Source organism: Schistocerca gregaria, chromosome X, assembly GCF_023897955.1.
Source record: "Schistocerca gregaria isolate iqSchGreg1 chromosome X, iqSchGreg1.2, whole genome shotgun sequence".
In the NCBI taxonomy this organism is placed as follows: Eukaryota; Metazoa; Arthropoda; class Insecta; order Orthoptera; family Acrididae; genus Schistocerca; species Schistocerca gregaria.
The window spans coordinates 529,940,577-529,957,595 of NC_064931.1; the positions used below are offsets into that span (position 1 = coordinate 529,940,577).

Genomic DNA, 17,019 nt, shown 5'->3' on the forward strand with positions numbered 1-17,019 from the left:
ACTTGATATGCTTCAAGAACTAAAATCAAATTGTCGAGTCCTAAATAAAGAAAAGAAATAAAATTAATAAGCATTCAGCGTCACAAAAATTATGTAGCATCTCTAGTACAGTTAAGTGGTTAAATTTAGCACTGAACCTTTCACAAACAGGTTTAAAGTCACCAGGTAAACAGCAAAATGAATATTGGATCAATGCAGACATAATCAACAAAATTTCAAATCTAATGCACAATTTTTGCACCTTACACAAAGAGAGACCAAAAGGAAAATACGTTTTTCTAATAGAATGAAATATGCTCTGTTGAATGGTTTATGAAATGTAAAGTGGTAGAAATTCATTTTGAGACACCTGGCTTTGAACACGGGTATATTTTGATACATTCATATTTTGTAGCACATTTATAGTATGGTAGCACAGTAATTTAACGCTAAACCCAGGCCCAAATTTGTGATATACTAACACCCAGACAGACAGTAGTTTGGCAAAAGACCAGGTCCAAAGCACACTTTCTCCTCTACTAATGCCTCGTTAAAGTATGGAACAAATTTCTCGCAACATTACTTGTTTCCCACTTTGAACTGAGATTATGCCAGATGCATTGCTGTCTGAACTCTATTTCCATCATTTGTGTGTAGAGCACAAAAAGTTGTATCACTATATACAGAAGCAAGAGTCTAGCTCTTTTGCATTAGGAACAGTGGAATGCCAAACTTGAAGATTTCTTCGCGACTTATCAGTCTCAGTAAAAGTGGTCTTCACAAAAGTGCCTCTAGCACCTCAACCAAGTTATAGGTGAACCTGAAACTTTGCATAAGTTCATGTAAGGCACTAAGGTATATACTGTACACATTTCATCAAAATTGAAGATGGTCGAGCTGGGAGAATCTTCTAAACTTGGACACTTGACATGGAATGACCCTATTATGATATAGCATTTCAACTGTGAGATTCTTTTGTGAGCACCCTGTATTTATAGAAGACCTAGTTGAAGTAGTAGTGGTTCACCTGTTGGTGCAAAAATTTATGCTCTTACCTAAAATTGTGGCATCAGCATGCTGAGGCAGTGTGTAAGATGTCGGCCACTTTATCAAAAAAGAGGTGCAAGTATAAATTTTTAGAATATTTCCACATTGGGCACTTTAAATACTATACATTATGATTTTTTCTCATATATTTTGTGGATGGAGCTTGTTGAGGAGGACTGCCTGTAGATCTCTGTGTGCCTAATTTTGTCTGCACAATCTCTCTGGGATTAATGTGCTTTTGCAATAGCCACATTTTACATTTTTGTATAAAAGATCTGTTGTTTCCAGAATGAGATTTTCACTCTGCAGCGGAGAGTGCGCTGATATGAAACTTCCTGGCAGATTAAAACTGTGTGCCCAACCGAGACTCGAACTCTGGACCTTTGCCTTTCACGGGCAAGTGCTCTGCCATCTGAGCTGTGAGTACTGGGCGTGAGTCGTGCTTCTGTAGCTCAGATGGTAGAGCACTTGCCCGCGAAAGGCAAAGGTCCCGAGTTCGAGTCTCGGTCGGGCACACAGCTTTAATCTGCCAGGAAGTTTCAGATCTGTTGTTAATAATCATTATTTTCTTGAATTCCTACATAAAAGCCAAGTTACAGAGGTGAGATTCTGATTGTAAGACGACGAAGGTTTGAAAGTTACGTGCAGTATCTTAATGTATGTATGCCCCACATGAGATTTATCTGTAATGTAATGGTTGCCTGTCCTCATCTCCCAAATTAATAGCCATTTCACCTGGGAAGGGATAGTGGTAGTGTTTGTAGCATTCACCAGCTGAAATGCTCAACTGTCTCTTTTGAGAGTTCTTTTCAGGCAACTTCCCTAACAGTCCACAGCTCAAAACTTCGGGCATAGAATACGTGCAAAAAAAGAGATCCTGGGTGACCATTATTGACAGTTAAATTTAAACATTTGATCTTTCATAAAGGCAATTTGTTAATACTGATATATTTATGGTTTGTTGTGTTTGGTGCTTTTTCCACATTTCTGATGGCTCTACTTTATGATCGTACTTACGGATCATGATATATGATTGCTTTCAGAAGCCGAAGTGTCACTGCAAATGTTAATTTATTGTGCATGGTGAGTTGTGTCTTGATGGTATGCCAAGCGGGATTTATGATAACGTTCCAAAGGCTGTGATGTGAGTTATGTTAGATGTGTCCGCAAGTGAACTCTTTATCCAAATGACACATGCTTAAGTAGACTATTTGATGGATGTTTGATACATATTTGTATACAGTGTACTCTCAATTACCCATGGTAATTGATGCCTTGAAAACTGTTGATAATCATACTCTGTAGATAATCCACAACCAAAGTACACAGTAAAGTATTAGAGTTCTTCAAAAACAAAAAATCATTAAAATCACTTACCTAATGTTCATAATAAATTCTACTTTATTCATTGTTTTTTGTGAGAGAATACAGTACTTCCAAAGAATAGTGCAAACCAATAGCACATTACACTGCAGTACATTGAAACAAAATAGTCTTTAACTGATTCCTGTGTAAGTGAGGTAGCTTGTCTTTTACATATCTCACTACAAACTTTACCCAACAGCAACTTCTCAGAAAGGAGAGCACGTTCTTGCAGTTCCAGGTAATCCAGTAACTCTTCGGCTAATTGAAGTGCTGATGCATGACTGATTACTGTTTCTGGCATTAGAAAAATGTTTTGTCATCTCCACCACTGTCATTCACCTCCTCCAAATTCCCTTGTACTTGCTGAACAATCGCACTGTCATTCAGCATCTCATGACCTGGCTCTGCGTGGTCCATGTTCATCCATTCAGAAATATTTTCTTTGTCAACAGTTTCACATTCAGTAGTAGTTTTCAAAACGGCAGCTAATGAGCAGTTTTCTTTGTCATCAGAATAACTACCCCCTGCGGGTTCGGGGGTTCGAATAGGCCCGCGGTATTCCTGCCTGTCGTAAGAGGCGACTAAAAGGAGTCTCAAACTTTTCGGCCTTATATGACGGTCCCCTGTTGGGTTTGACCTCCATCTCTCAAAATTTTCTGAAGAGCGAGCCGATTGGGGAAGGGCGCCTTACTTGGTGCATTGTGTCCATCTTACCATCAGACTTTTCGCCAGCTTATACACCGTTGAATTGCAGTCCTGTCTGCTCTCCATCTCTTGGGCATGACTCTGTTTGTGCGTGCAGATTATACCTTGCACTGTGCAGTGCCTCTTTCTGCACCGACGGCGACCATGGACCACATGTTACCTAACATCCAGCACGGTAGACAATCTGTTGTGGTGGGGCCGCCATGTACCCTGTTGGTTGTAGCCCCCTGACAACACAGGGATCGCTCTACTGATGCCTGTGCCGTTAACTCCCCACGTATGCCAAGGAGTAGATGCCTATCCTCCTGGGGTATCGGGACTCCCGGCAACGGCCATACTGCCAGGTGGCTCTTGCCGTGGCTGGGTGGCGCCCGTGGGGAGGGCCCTTGGTCGGAGTAGGTGGCATCAGGGCGGATGACCCGCAATGAAGCGTGGTACATCGTCTCTCGCTGGTGGCCAGCCGCCAGCAGTCTCTAAGCATTCTCGGGCTCAGTTTAACGCTCAGAAGTACGATCCGAAAACGTTCCCCTCCCTGGCCACACCGTGGGAGGAACGTAAGTCTCAGGATGGCAGTAGCAGTTATTCGCCCCGCTTCTTAGTTTGTACGAGGGCTGATGGGGAGTCTTTTCTCTCCACAAAGCCTCAGTTCTTCGTCGAGCATTTAGAGGACAAGTTTGGGGAGGTGGAGGGCTTGTCAAAAATGCGCTCTGGGTCAGTCCTGATACAAACGGCATCCTCTGCCCAGTCACGATGGTTACTCGCTTGTGACAAGTTGGGGGATGTTGCCATTACGATCACACTCCATAAGAGTTTAAATATGGTCCAGGGAGTTATTTACCATAGGGATCTTCTTTTGCAGTCTGATGAAGAGCTGCGTGCCAATTTAGAGCGTCGAGGTGTACATTTCGTCCGGCGCGTTCATCGGGGTCCGAAGGAAAATCAGATTGCTACCGGTGCCTTCATCTTGGCCTTCGAAGGGGATACCTTATCGGAAAAGGTCAAGGTGGTGGTCTACCGATGTGAGGTTAAGCCCTATATCCCTCCCCTGATGCGGTGCTTTAAGTGCTGGAAGTTCGGCCATATGTCTTCTCGCTGCACTTCCAGCCTCACATGTCGAGATTGCGGACGCCCATCACATCCCAATACTCCATGTGCCCCGCCTCCCATCTGTGTCAACTGCGGGGAGCACCATTCACCTTGCTCACCAGACTGCCGAATTTTCCAGAAAGAGCGTAAAATCATGGAATACAAGACCCTGAACCGTCTAACCTATACTGAGGCCAAAAGGAAATACGACCGACTCCATCCTGTGAGAATGACATCTTCCTACGCTGCTGCTACAACACCTGTGCTAGCCTCGTCTGTTTCTCAAATTGTGGCCGGATCGACGAGTAGTACAACCCACCGGGTTGCTCCTGTGGCACCTACCTCAGGAGCAACACCATCCCACCCATCGGAGACGTCCGTCCCCACTTCTAAGCCGGAGAAGTGTCCAACTTCTTCGGTTTCTCACGCTCACAAGGGGTCCCTTGGGTCCCTCCCTTCCCAGGTTTCTGCCAGCGAGAAGGCTGACGACCGACAGTGGCGTAAGTGCCCGCAATCAGCTGGTCGTAGGGCTTCACGATCCTTCTCCGTCCCGGAGACTGAATCGGTGAAGCCCTCCCAGTCGGTGCGACCCAAGGAATGGCGTGAGAAACCCAAGAAGAGCTCTCAGCCCACGGAACTCGCGGTGGCAGCCATCCCACCGCAACCTCCCAGCTCTGCGTCTGTGGATGCGGTGGAGATTCTGGCGTCTGCTGAGGACCTCGATCTCGCCGGTCCATCAGACACCATGGAAAGCACTATCACAGGTGCTAAATCGGAGGCAGCAGGTGACCCAGCGGCGTAATCTCCCTTCCCAGTCCCATCACGCCTTTCTCAGCCATGGACAACACCATCCTCCAGTGGAACTGCAGCGGTTTCTTCCACCATCTAGCTGAGCTCCGCCAACTTATCAGCCTTCACCTTTTCCTCTGCATTGCTCTGCAGGAAACTTGGTTTCCGGCAATGCGAACCCCCGCCCTCCGTGGCTACCGGGGTTATTATAAGAACCGGGCAGCTTATGAAAGTGTGTCTGGTGGCGTCTGCATCTATGTCCTGAACTCTCTTCACAGCGAGTCTGTACCTCTCCAAACACCTTTAGAGGCTGTCGCTGTTCGGGTGTGGACGCCACAGGCTGTTACCGTCTGCAGTCTTTACCTTCCACCGGATGGTGATGTCGCACAGCATGTCCTGGCTACTCTGATAGCCCAATTGACGCCACCTTTCTTGTTACTGGGCGACTTTAACGCCCATAACCATCTGTGGGGTGGGTCGGTGGCGACAGGTCGAGGCGCCATCGTTGAGCATTTATTGGCGCAGCTCGATCTCTCGATATTAAATGATGGTGCCTTCACACACTTCAGTGTGGCGCATGGCACATACTCCGCCATTGACCTTTCGATCTGTAGCCCTAGCCTCTTACCATCTGTTCAATGCAAAGTGCATGACGACCTTTGTGGTAGTGACCACTTTCCGATCTTTCTGTCACTACCACAGCGTCAGTCTTCTGGGCGCCCTAGCAGATGGGCTCTGAATAAGGCTGACTGGGACTTGTTCTCCTCCACTGCCGCTATTGAGCCTCTGTCTAACGATGAAATTGATGCAGCGGTTCAATCGGTCACCACCGGCATCGTTACTGCCGCCGAATCTGCCATTCCTTGTTCTTCTGGGTCCCCTCGGCGGCGGACTGTGCCTTGGTGGTCGCCTGAGATCGCTGAAGCGATTAAAGCTCGCCGGCGGGCGCTCCAGCGCTACAAGCGACATCCCTCAATCGAACACCTTATCGCCTTCAAACGGCTGCGTGCGCGAGCCCGCCGCATTATCCGCCAATGCAAGGAGGAGTGCTGGGATCGGTATGTGTCCACCATTGGCCTCCATGTCACTCCATCACAGGTCTGGGCCAAGATTCGCCGCCTCTATGGCTATCGGACCCCTGTCGGCGTCCCTGCGCTCTCACTGAATGGAGCAGTTTGTACTGACTCCGACGTCATTGCAAACTGCTTGGCAGAGCACTTTGCTCTGAATTCCGCTTCTGCCAACTACCCCTTGGGCTTCCGCTCCATTCAAGAGCGGATAGAACGTCGGAGTCTTTCTTTTCGCACCCACCATCCTGAATTGTACAATGTTCCATTCAGTGAGTGGGAATTCCGCAGTGCCCTCGCCGCTTGTCCTGATACCGCTCCTGGGCCAGATAGCATCCACTCTCAGATGCTGAAACACCTTTCAGTGGACTGCCAGCGACGCCTCCTCGACCTTTACAACCGCATTTGGGTCGAGGGTGAGTTTCCGTCGCGATGGCGGGAAAGTCTTGTCCCCATTCTGAAACCGGGGAAGAACCCTTTGGAGGTGGACAGCTACCGTCCCATTAGCCTCACCAACGTTCTTTGCAAGTTGCTTGAACGGATGGTGAGCCGGCGCTTGAATTGGGTACTGGAGTCTCGGGGTCTTCTGGCTCCGTCTCAGGGTGGGTTCCGTAAAGGCCGCTCCGCCGCCAACAATCTGGTGAGCCTGGAGTTGGCCATCCGTAATGCCTTTGCCCGCCGTCAGCATCTGGTCGCTGTCTTTTCCGACATGCAGAAGGCGTATGATACGACATGGCGTCATCTCATCCTTTCTACGCTTCATGGATGGGTTCTTCGGGGCCCTCTGCCGATCTATATCCGCAATTTTCTGTCGTATCGTACCTTCTGCGTGCACGTCGCGGCCTCATATAGTTCCTCCCAAGTCCAGGAGAACGGTGTGCCACAGGGTTCTGTTCTAAGTGTCTGTCTGTTTTTAATAGCCATTAACGGGCTCGCTGCGGCCGTGGGAAATTCTGTCTCGGCTTCGCTGTATGCTAACGACTTCTGCCTTTATTACAGCTCTATTGGCATTGCAGCTGCTGAACGTCAGCTACAGGGCGCAATCCGCAAAGCGCAGTCTTGGGCTGTAGCGCATGGTTTTCAGTTTTCGGCAGCCAAGACCTGCGTTATGCATTTCTGCCGGCGACGCACTGTTCACCCGGAGCCGCGGCTTTATCTTGACGGCGAGCTTCTTTCAGTGGTGGAGTCACATAGGTTTTTGGGGGTGATTTTTGATGCCCGGTTGACTTGGCTGCCTCATATTCGGCAGCTTAAACAGGCGTGTTGGCGGCATCTAAACGCTATGCGATGCCTGAGCCACACCGGGTGGGGCGCCGACCGATCTACTCTCCTACGGCTTTACCAGGCGTTGATCCAGTCCCGTCTGGACTATGGGAGTCTGGCTTTTGGCTCAGCATCCCCATCTGCGTTGCAGCTGCTAGACCCAATCATCCACAGTGGGATACGCCTTGCCACTGGTGCCTTCCGGACCAGCCCTGCTGACAGCATACTTGTGGAGGCAGGTGTCCCTCCACTGCGGTTACGACGCCAACAATTACTGGCTGCTTATTCTGCCCATGTTTTTAGCTCGCCCGGGCATCCAAATTATCGTGTCCTGTTCCCGCAGTCAGTCGTCCATCTGCCAGAACGTCGGCCCCGGTCGGGTTGTCCGATCGCCGTATGTGTCAAACAGCTTCTCTACAGGCTTGGGTGTTTCCCTGTTCCACCTCCTTTCCGGGCCCCTATGTGTACACCCCCGTGGTGTGTGCCTCGCCCTTGCCTTCGGCTCGACTTGGCACAGGTCCCGAAGGACTCAGTCCCTCCGGAGGCCTTCCGACGCCGCTTTTATTCCATCCTGGCCACGTATCAGTGCTGTGGCGTTGTCTACACCGACGGTTCTATGGTTGCTGGTCGTGTCGGTTATGCACTAACTCTAGGGGACCATTCTGAACAACGTTCGTTGCCGGCTGGCTGCAGTGTTTACACTGCTGAGCTGGTCGCCATCTTTCGTGCCCTAGAGTATATCCGCTCCTGCTCAGGTGAGTCCTTTGTTATCTGTAGCGATTCCCTGAGCGGTTTACGAGCTCTCGACCAGTGTTTCCCTCGTTCCCGTCTGGTGATGGCTATCCAGGAGTCCCTGCATACTCTTGCCCGTTGCGGCAGATCTGTGGTCTTCGTTTGGACTCCGGGCCATGTTGGGATACCCGGAAATGAAACTGTTGACCGCCTGGCGAAAGAGGCCACTAGTGCACCATCTCTGGAGATTGGCCTCCCGGCGACTGATTTGCGGGCACTATTACGCCGCAAAGTTTTCGATTTATGGGACACTGATTGGCGCAACCTGCCCGTACCAAACAAACTCCGCCGTATCAAGGAGACGACTACTGTGTGGCGGTCATCCATGCGAGCCAACCGCAGGGAATCAGTCGTCCTTTGTCGGCTCCGCATTGGCCACACCCGACTCACGCACAGTTATTTACTGTGTCGTGAGGATCCCCCTCTTTGTCGTTGTGGGGCGTCCTTGACGGTGGTCCATATTCTGTTGGAGTGCGCCCTTTTAACTGCGCTCAGGCAGACTTTTGCGCTACCTGATACGCTCTCTGCGCTTTTATCTGACGACTCTTCCATAGCGGACATAGTTCTGCGTTTTATTCAGGCAGGGGGATTTTATCGCTTAATGTAAGTGTGTGTTTTTGTGTTGATTCTGGCCTATGGCCTACGATTTGTCTGATTTCTTTTTTTCATGTGTTTCTCGGTGGTTGGCTTTTCCCCTTTTGTTTGTATGGTCGGCCAAACACCGTCACACTCTGTGTGATTTTAGTTCGTCTTGTCTGGTATTTGTCTACGTTTCTCTTGTTCTGTGTCGTCTGTCTTATCGTCTGTTGATCGTTTTTATCCTCTGTGGGTGTTTTTAGTATTTGGAAAAAGGGACCGATGACCGTAGCAGTCTGGTCCCTTTAACCAACAAACCAAGAAAAACATCAGAATAACTGATTTCATCAATTTTAGGATTAATGTTTTTCCATGACTTGGCGATGGTTGATTGTTCGATACTTCATAAATTGCTTTTAGCACAGTCAGGTGTTTCCAAAATGATTCAAGATCACTGCCCTCATCAATAAGCTTTTGTAGCAGATTTCGTCTATAAAATTTTCTGAATGGCAGCTAATTTTCTGAATGGCAGCAATGACCTGTTATCCATTGGCTGTCATCTGATTCCAGAAAAAGTTCATTTGGATGTGATGGAACATTGCCTAGTAACAATACAGCCCTTGTAGGTAGACCCTTCAGTGTTACCATATGTTACCATATTGTCAGTACTATGCTTTGCTGCCAGTACATGGGCCCACAGATTGAGTCTCTCAACCAACAGAACCATCGTACGTAGAGGACAAAGAAGTGTTTTACTTCGATTAACTGGGGCCTTCAACACAACGTCAATTGATGCACTATGTGTGGTCATGGGAATCTTCCCAATAGACATCACAATCAGGTACCGTGCAGCAATGTACTGGCTTAGGATGGGGAGAATAGACCAGGTTCGGCAGATCACTGGTGTACCGATTCAGTCAACACGCCAACTTAAAACATGGCGAGTGGATACCTGGCAGAGCGAGTGGGACAACAGCGATAAGGGCCGCCGAGTATACAACTTCTTCCCTGACATCCGGGAAAGACTAAAACTGAAACATATCGATCCCAGCCGCGGTATGGTACACTTCATCACAGGACACGGCCCCTATCCCACGCACCTGAACCGCGTGAGTCTGCAGCAGACTAATAGATGCACATGCGGGGAAGAAGGTTTCCCTGAACACATCGTCTTTTTCTGCGGACAACGCACGATCACAAGACACACAGTACACGTAGACCACTTGAACACACAAAATGAACTACATGCCATAGTACGCGATCCTGAAAGGTGGACTGAACTTAATACACTGACTGACGAAATGTCAAAGATTCAACATGTTGAATATTTACGCAACAGACCATACAGAAGGCAAGTCGGCACAACCAGACAACAGGATGCCCAGGGGATCACAGACATTACTGATACATCGAGTGAAGAAGAAGAAGACACAGATGCAGACCAAGGCACCAACACAGATATTGAGGCGTCCAGCGCGTATGACCCATAGTGTCAACTAAAGTGGCCTCAAAGACTTTTCCCGAAAGACCGACAAATGGTGCATATGTCACATAAATTCTGGAAAACTGATTGCACCTAAATGTAAATATGTATATAGTTAATAGTACCTCCATGTCTAACATGAGCTTAAAGCTAGGCACCTCTTCAAGGGACCTACGCCTTCTGGTAAGAGGCAGCGCACGGCCTGGATGGAAGGATCTTAATTGTGGTCCCTCTTGACTGAGCCCAACCCGACGGATACATATTGTAGATCGGGGAAAACCACCTTTCAGGCTGTGTTGCTGGCGGGGCCGGGAGGTGCTAACTAACGCATTATGCAGTATCATAAGCCTTATTGCTTCAACACAAATTGTCAGTTTTAATGCACCTGTACAACCGCTACCATCACCACTATTTTACCAATACCATCGAAGCCAAAGCTTAAAGGTAGGCACCTCCTCAAGGGACCTACGCCTCCTGGTAAGAGGCGGCACACGGCCTGGATGGAAGGATCTTAATTGTGGTTCCTCTTGACTGAGCCCAACCCGACAGATACATCTTGTAGATCGGGGAAAACCACCGTTCAGGCCGTGTTGTCGGCGGGGCCGGGAGGTGCTAACAACCGAACAGTCTTTATTAGGAGCCATGCAAGCCCGAAATAAACAGTCACATTCCATCTCACCTCTATTACCATTACCATAACAACTTTCCACCAATAACTTCTGAGCCAGATCATAAATCTGGGCATTATTTGTTATTCATCACAAGGTAGCTTTGCAGACTAGAAATGAAGGGTTAGTTGGCTAATGTACCTCAACCTTCCATAGTTAAGTAAGTACTTAGAATGGCAGACATTAGAAGGAATGGTGAGCGACGTCCAGCGACTTGAGGATCATTCCAAGACCCTGGACGCCGCCCACAACCAGGTGACGGGCCCATACTACACCATTCCTTTCCCTATTCCTTTCCCTTTTCTCTACTTCTTCCAAACATCCTATTAATTATTAAGTTTTTGTATTATTATTTTCTTAATTTTTTCGTATACTTGTCTGTCTGTCTGTATCCTACTTATTTTATATTTTATATTAGTTTTAAGATTTTAATATGCTGCACAATAACAAAAAAAAGATAAGAACCATACAAAGCCCGCCTCCACGTGGCGGGACACGGGCAACGGTGTGGGTGGGGACGGGAGCCGGGGTGATGGCACAATCAGCCACTCCGGACCCCGGACCCAGCCACAGCGGCCAAGAGGCTATATAAGACCCACCATAAGAAATTAGGCGGTGGGTCATTAAATATAAAGCAGCAAGTGAAAAAAAAAGTGTTACCATATTTACTCGAATCTAAGCTGCACTTTTTTCCGTTTTCTTGTAATCCAAAAAACCGCCTGCGGCTTAGAATCGAGTGCATAGTAAGCGGTAGTTCGGAAATATGTTGGTAGGTGCCGCCACAGCTAACTTCTCCCGTCGAATGTATGTAGCATTACACAGGCATGCTTTGCAGGCACAGAGGTAAATACTGGCGCCAAAACCTCTGCGTCAGTAAATAAATTTAAAAAAAGGTAGAAGACGAGTTTTTTTTCTCCGCGCCGAGTTTTGACCCCTGCATTTTCATACATTATCCAACGAAGTAAATACAAATCCCGTATTGTTCATCTTAGAATGTATCAGCATTTCAATGTTCTACAAAAATCCGACTGGCAAGACTGATTGGGATGTTTGTCAATATGGCCAACTCTACGTTCTGAATTTTTCCTACCTGTGAGAAGAGATGGTTGCTAATAGGAACTGTAAATCACATGCTGTATTCTCTCCACCATAAGAATAATACAAATATAAACATTTTGCCATGTATTGTTTCGTGTTTGCTGGTATCTCATTTAAATCCTGTGTACCTAATAAACTACGAAACTAGAATGTGACAACAGCAAACGCGGAAGAATATACGTATCGTGTCATCTTTGTATTCGTATTATTCTTATGCCTGATAGTGATACAGTCAGAAATGAAGCACGGCAATTGACTAGATTTTTAAATCTAAGATGACTAAATTTTGCGCAGAATGTTATGTACTAAAGAGGCGTCTGCAAAGATTTTCAAACGGAGAAAAATTTTCGCCAAACTCTCGTTCAGAACTTCTATCATACACAGTATATTATTTGGTTCTTGTTGATCATTATCAAAGAAAGTAGCAGTGTAAGTAACAACAAATAGCAGTCTTTCGCCATTGTTTCACTAATGAGTGCATGACACAGTACAGCAATTCATTTTCGGCTTAGAGTGACGTAAACACTTAAAGAAAGAGAACGGCGCGTATCAGATCAAAGAAAAATAAACAATCAAATCAAACCAGACGAATCACGTGAAAAAGGGTACCCGTATAAATACGAACAGAGCGCCTGGTGCATAGCAATGGCTACTTGGTAAAGCTTAAGACTCAAACCAAACTACTGTAGCTGTATCGTCATTCATTCGACCTAAATTGTGTCTCATATTACAATGGACTAACTTTGTTTCGATTTGGAGGTGCGGCCTAAAACTTTTCCCTCCCCTTGAATTTCGAGTCTCAAATTTCAGATGCGGCTTAGATTCGGGAAATTTTTTTTCCCTTGATTTCGAGTCTCACTTTTCAGGTGCGGCTTAGATTCGAGTAAATACGGTAAATGTTCTTGCATCTGTGGCACCAAGCAATTATGGAAACATGTGTGAAATATTGTGCGGTATATCCAGACACATTTCTGGTGAAAATAATGGACAGGCAAATTGTACAATCCTTTTCCTTTCAAACAACAGTTTTTTTAACTTTACCTGTTATATCACGCTTAATTTTATGTGATCCCGTGCCATTAGCAGAACACAACACAGTTATCCTTCCCTTGCTTCATTTATAACCAGGTGCACTACACTCTGTCTTGAGAGCTTAAGTCTTCGTTGGTAGACACTCACAAAACAGCCCAGTTTCATACACATTGCATATTTGCTCCAGCTCTAAATTTTCTCGTGCAGTAAACTGCTGGAAATCACTATAAAATTTGGAAGCAGTCTTATCATCTGCACTTAACTTTTCTCCTTGAACTGTATTCTAACGGATACCATGATGTTGTTTAAATCTTGTTAGCCATCTGGAAGATGCATTACAGTCTCCTTCACTCCCCAAGGTTTTGAAGAAAAACTGGGGCTGTTTGGCACGTGTTGGATCAGATACTTTTGTGCCCTCTGCACTTTCTGCTGAAACCATTCCAACGTGGCTTTAAAGAGACCGCTTACACTACACTCGTTCGTTCTCTGTTAGAATATTGCTGCACGGTGTGGCAGATATGATACGCGAAGTCAGTAATGGAAGTCATTAAAGCAAATGCTTTTTTCGTCGCGGCGAGATCTATTTACGAAATTTCAGTCACCAACTTTCTCTTCCGAATGCGAAAATATTTTGTTGAGCCCAACCTACATAGGTAGGAATGATCATCAAAATAAAATAAGAGAAATCAGAGCTCGAACAGAAAGGTTTAGGTGTCCATTTTTCCTGCGCGCTGTTTGGGAGTGGAGTGGTAGAGAGATAGTATGATCATGGTTCGATGAACCCTCTGCCAAGCACTTAAATGTGAATTGCAGAGTAATCATGTAGATGTAGATGTATCCAGTTCTGCATTGTAGACATTTTCAGAACCTTCTGCTTTGACAAACCTTTGGAAAAGTCAGAAATGCTAGCAAATGGAATTATTTTGTCTTTGTGTTTCCGAATATCATGGATTGTAGTTTCACCAACATTGTAAATCAGCACCAGATTCCATGTATCAGTACTGCCTTCTTAGAGTTTGTGTGTTATTTCTAGTTTCTGCTGTATCATCAAAGAAACATACTTTTAAATTTCAGACATTGCTCGGCACTAACAAACCAAATGACTATAGCATCGACTGCGACAATGCTGTCCAGTGCTTTAGGTGTTCAAGCAGCACATTGTGTACTACACTCGTGTTGTAATGTGACATTATTGTTCACTGGCAACTGCACCTGGCTACAAGAAAAATTCTCAGAAGCTTAAAAATTGGAAGAAATAGGTCACAGATAATCCAAAAAGTGGATAATCAAGGGTTTACTCTATTTTTTCATCAGGATTGATTATCTTCTATCTGACCTGTCTTGGGAACTATTCATGAAAAATGAGGCATACTGGTTAACACATCTTGACTTGTGTAAGATTGAAGTGGAATTACAGCTCACTTCTGACCATCCAAATATAGGTTTTGATGACCTGTTGGTGCTTGCGTATTATATATCATTAAAATTCTGGCTTTTGTCTAAAAATCACATTAGTAAATACAAATTTCATGAAACTGAACGTCTTAAAATTATGTTTGAATGTAAAAGCTATATTGATGGTTGCACATATATTACTTTCAGTGAACCCCAAGTATTACATAATAATGGAGTCTCAGAATTCACAACATATAGCAAATATTACCCAACAGTGGATTATAATAGTGGTTGTTAGTTTTATTACTTTGCGTTCAGCTTAGCCTCAAGTTTAAAACTATTGCACTAGACACTTTTAAAATAGCGAATGAAACAATGGGTCTTTCTTAGGGTTTTTGTAACAGTCTTACTGGCTTTTGTAAAAACAAAATATTTGGTCAGTTTGGAAAAACTACCTATATGTTGGAGGAAGAAATAATACTATCGTGGATGCACACCTGAAATATGTTGGAATACCTGTATATTGCTTGGCTTTATATGTGGTCAGACTCTGACTGTTTACGTAGTTCAAATGTCATGCTGTCATCCTTACATTTATGAGGAAAAAATGTATGGTTAAAGACTTCCCCATTGCTGACAAATGTTTATTTCTTTAGGAAGATGGCCATAAATGGCACCTCCCTAGGTTGAGGTACAGATATAAAGGCACCAGTTTTTTATTAACTCATGCAGTGAATTGTTTATAATAGACAGAATAAGATCCTATATTCCTTGGATACTTCCTTGAAGTAAAGAAACAGATATTAGATATCTAAAACGAGTTGTATTAATTTTGCTGTCCCATTCTTAAGGTCATAAGAGCCCAAGGAGATGATTTCTAAGTCTTACACTGAAAGGCTAGGTTTGTTAGGTCAGTATCTTTACGCAACAGATTTGCAGTGAGTAGTGTTCATCCCTAAACAACTGATTCTGGAAAGCCTACAAAATACCCTCCTATAGCTGGCATAACATTTTCATACAATGCGACTGTTTTCAGCCACCAATATCTTTATATCCGAGTATAAATGGAAATCACAAGGTGTCAGATCTAGTGAATAGATCAAATATTCAAACAAATTATACTTCATATTCCTGATTTTTTTTTTTTCTTCTGGTCCTGAAGCTTATTTGTGGTAGGTTCATTAATATGAGAGGACATTTTTCCCTTTTTTGCAGTCCACAACTCTAATTTATTTATACAGTTGGTCCACAAGACAGAACCACAGGCACATAGACACAGGCAACAGAGCATGCACAATGTCGGCACTAGTACAGTGTATATCCACCTTTTGCAGCAATGCAGGTTGCTATTCTCCCATGGAGACGATCGTAGAGATGCTGGATGTAGTCCTGTGGAACGGCTTGCCATGCCATTTCCACCTGGCGCCTCAGTTGGACCAGCGTTCGTGCTGGACGTGCAGACCGCGTGAGACGACGCTTCATCCAGTCCAAAACATGCTCAATGGGGGACAGATCCGGAGATCTTGCTGGCCAGGGTAGTTGACTTACACCTTCTAGAGCACGTTGGGTGGCACGGGATACATGCGGACATGCATTGTCCTTTTGGAACAGCAAGTTCCCTTGCCGGTCTAGGAATGGTAGAACGATGGGTTCGGTGACGGTTTGGATGTACCGCGCACTATTCAGTGTCCCCTCGACGATCACCAGAGGTGTACGGCCAGTGTAGGAGATCGCTCCCCACACCATGATGCCGGGTGTTGGCCCTGTGTGCCTCGGTCATATGCAGTCCTGATTGTGGCGCTCACCTGCACGGTGCCAAACACGCATACGACCATCATTGGCACCAAGGCAGAAGCGACTCTCATCGCTGAAGACGACACGTCTCCATTCGTCCCTCCATTCACGCCTGTCGCGACACCACTGGAGGCGGGCTGCACGATGTTGGGGCGTGAGCGGAAGACGGCCTAATGGTGTGCGGGACCGTAGCCCAGCTTCATGCAGACGGTTGCGAATGGTCCTCGCCGACACCCCAGGAGCAACAGTGTCCCTAATTTGCTGGGAAGTGGCGGTGCAGTCCCCTACGGCACTGCGTAGGATCCTACGGTCTTGGCGTGCATCCGTGCGTCGCTGCGGTCCGGCCCCAGGTCGACGGGCACGTGCACCTTCCGCCGACCACTGGCGACAACATCGATGTACTGTGGAGACCTCACGCCACACGTGTTGAGCAATTCGGCGGTACATCCACCCGGCCTCCCGCATGCCCACTATACGCCCTCGCTCAAAGTCCGTCAGCTGCACATACGGTTCACGTCCACGCTGTCGCGGCATGCTACCAGTGTTAAAGACTGCGATGGAGCTCCGTATCCCATGGCAAACTGGCTGACACTGACGGCGGCGGTGCACAAATGCTGCACAGCTAGCGCCATTCGACGGCCAACGCCGCGGTTCCTGGTGTGTCCGCTGTGCCGTGTGTGTGATCATTGCTTGTACAGCCCTCTCGCAGTGTCCGGAGCAAGTATGGTGGGTCTGACACACCGGTGTCAATGTGTTCTTTTTTCCATTTCCAGGAGTGTATATAGTTGCTGTGAAAAGTGGTTACCACAGTAAACTTGATATTCCCTTTTATTAACCTGGATTAAACATACACAACTGCTCTAAAGTGTCACATACATAC

At 46.2% G+C, this 17,019-nt stretch overlaps 1 protein-coding gene across 2 annotated transcripts in view; it reads left to right on the forward strand.

Moving 5' to 3' along the window:
* LOC126298942 (uncharacterized) overlaps positions 1 to 17,019 on the forward strand; it is a 171,221-nt gene that overhangs the window by 153,318 nt on the left and 884 nt on the right. The window lies entirely within an intron of this gene.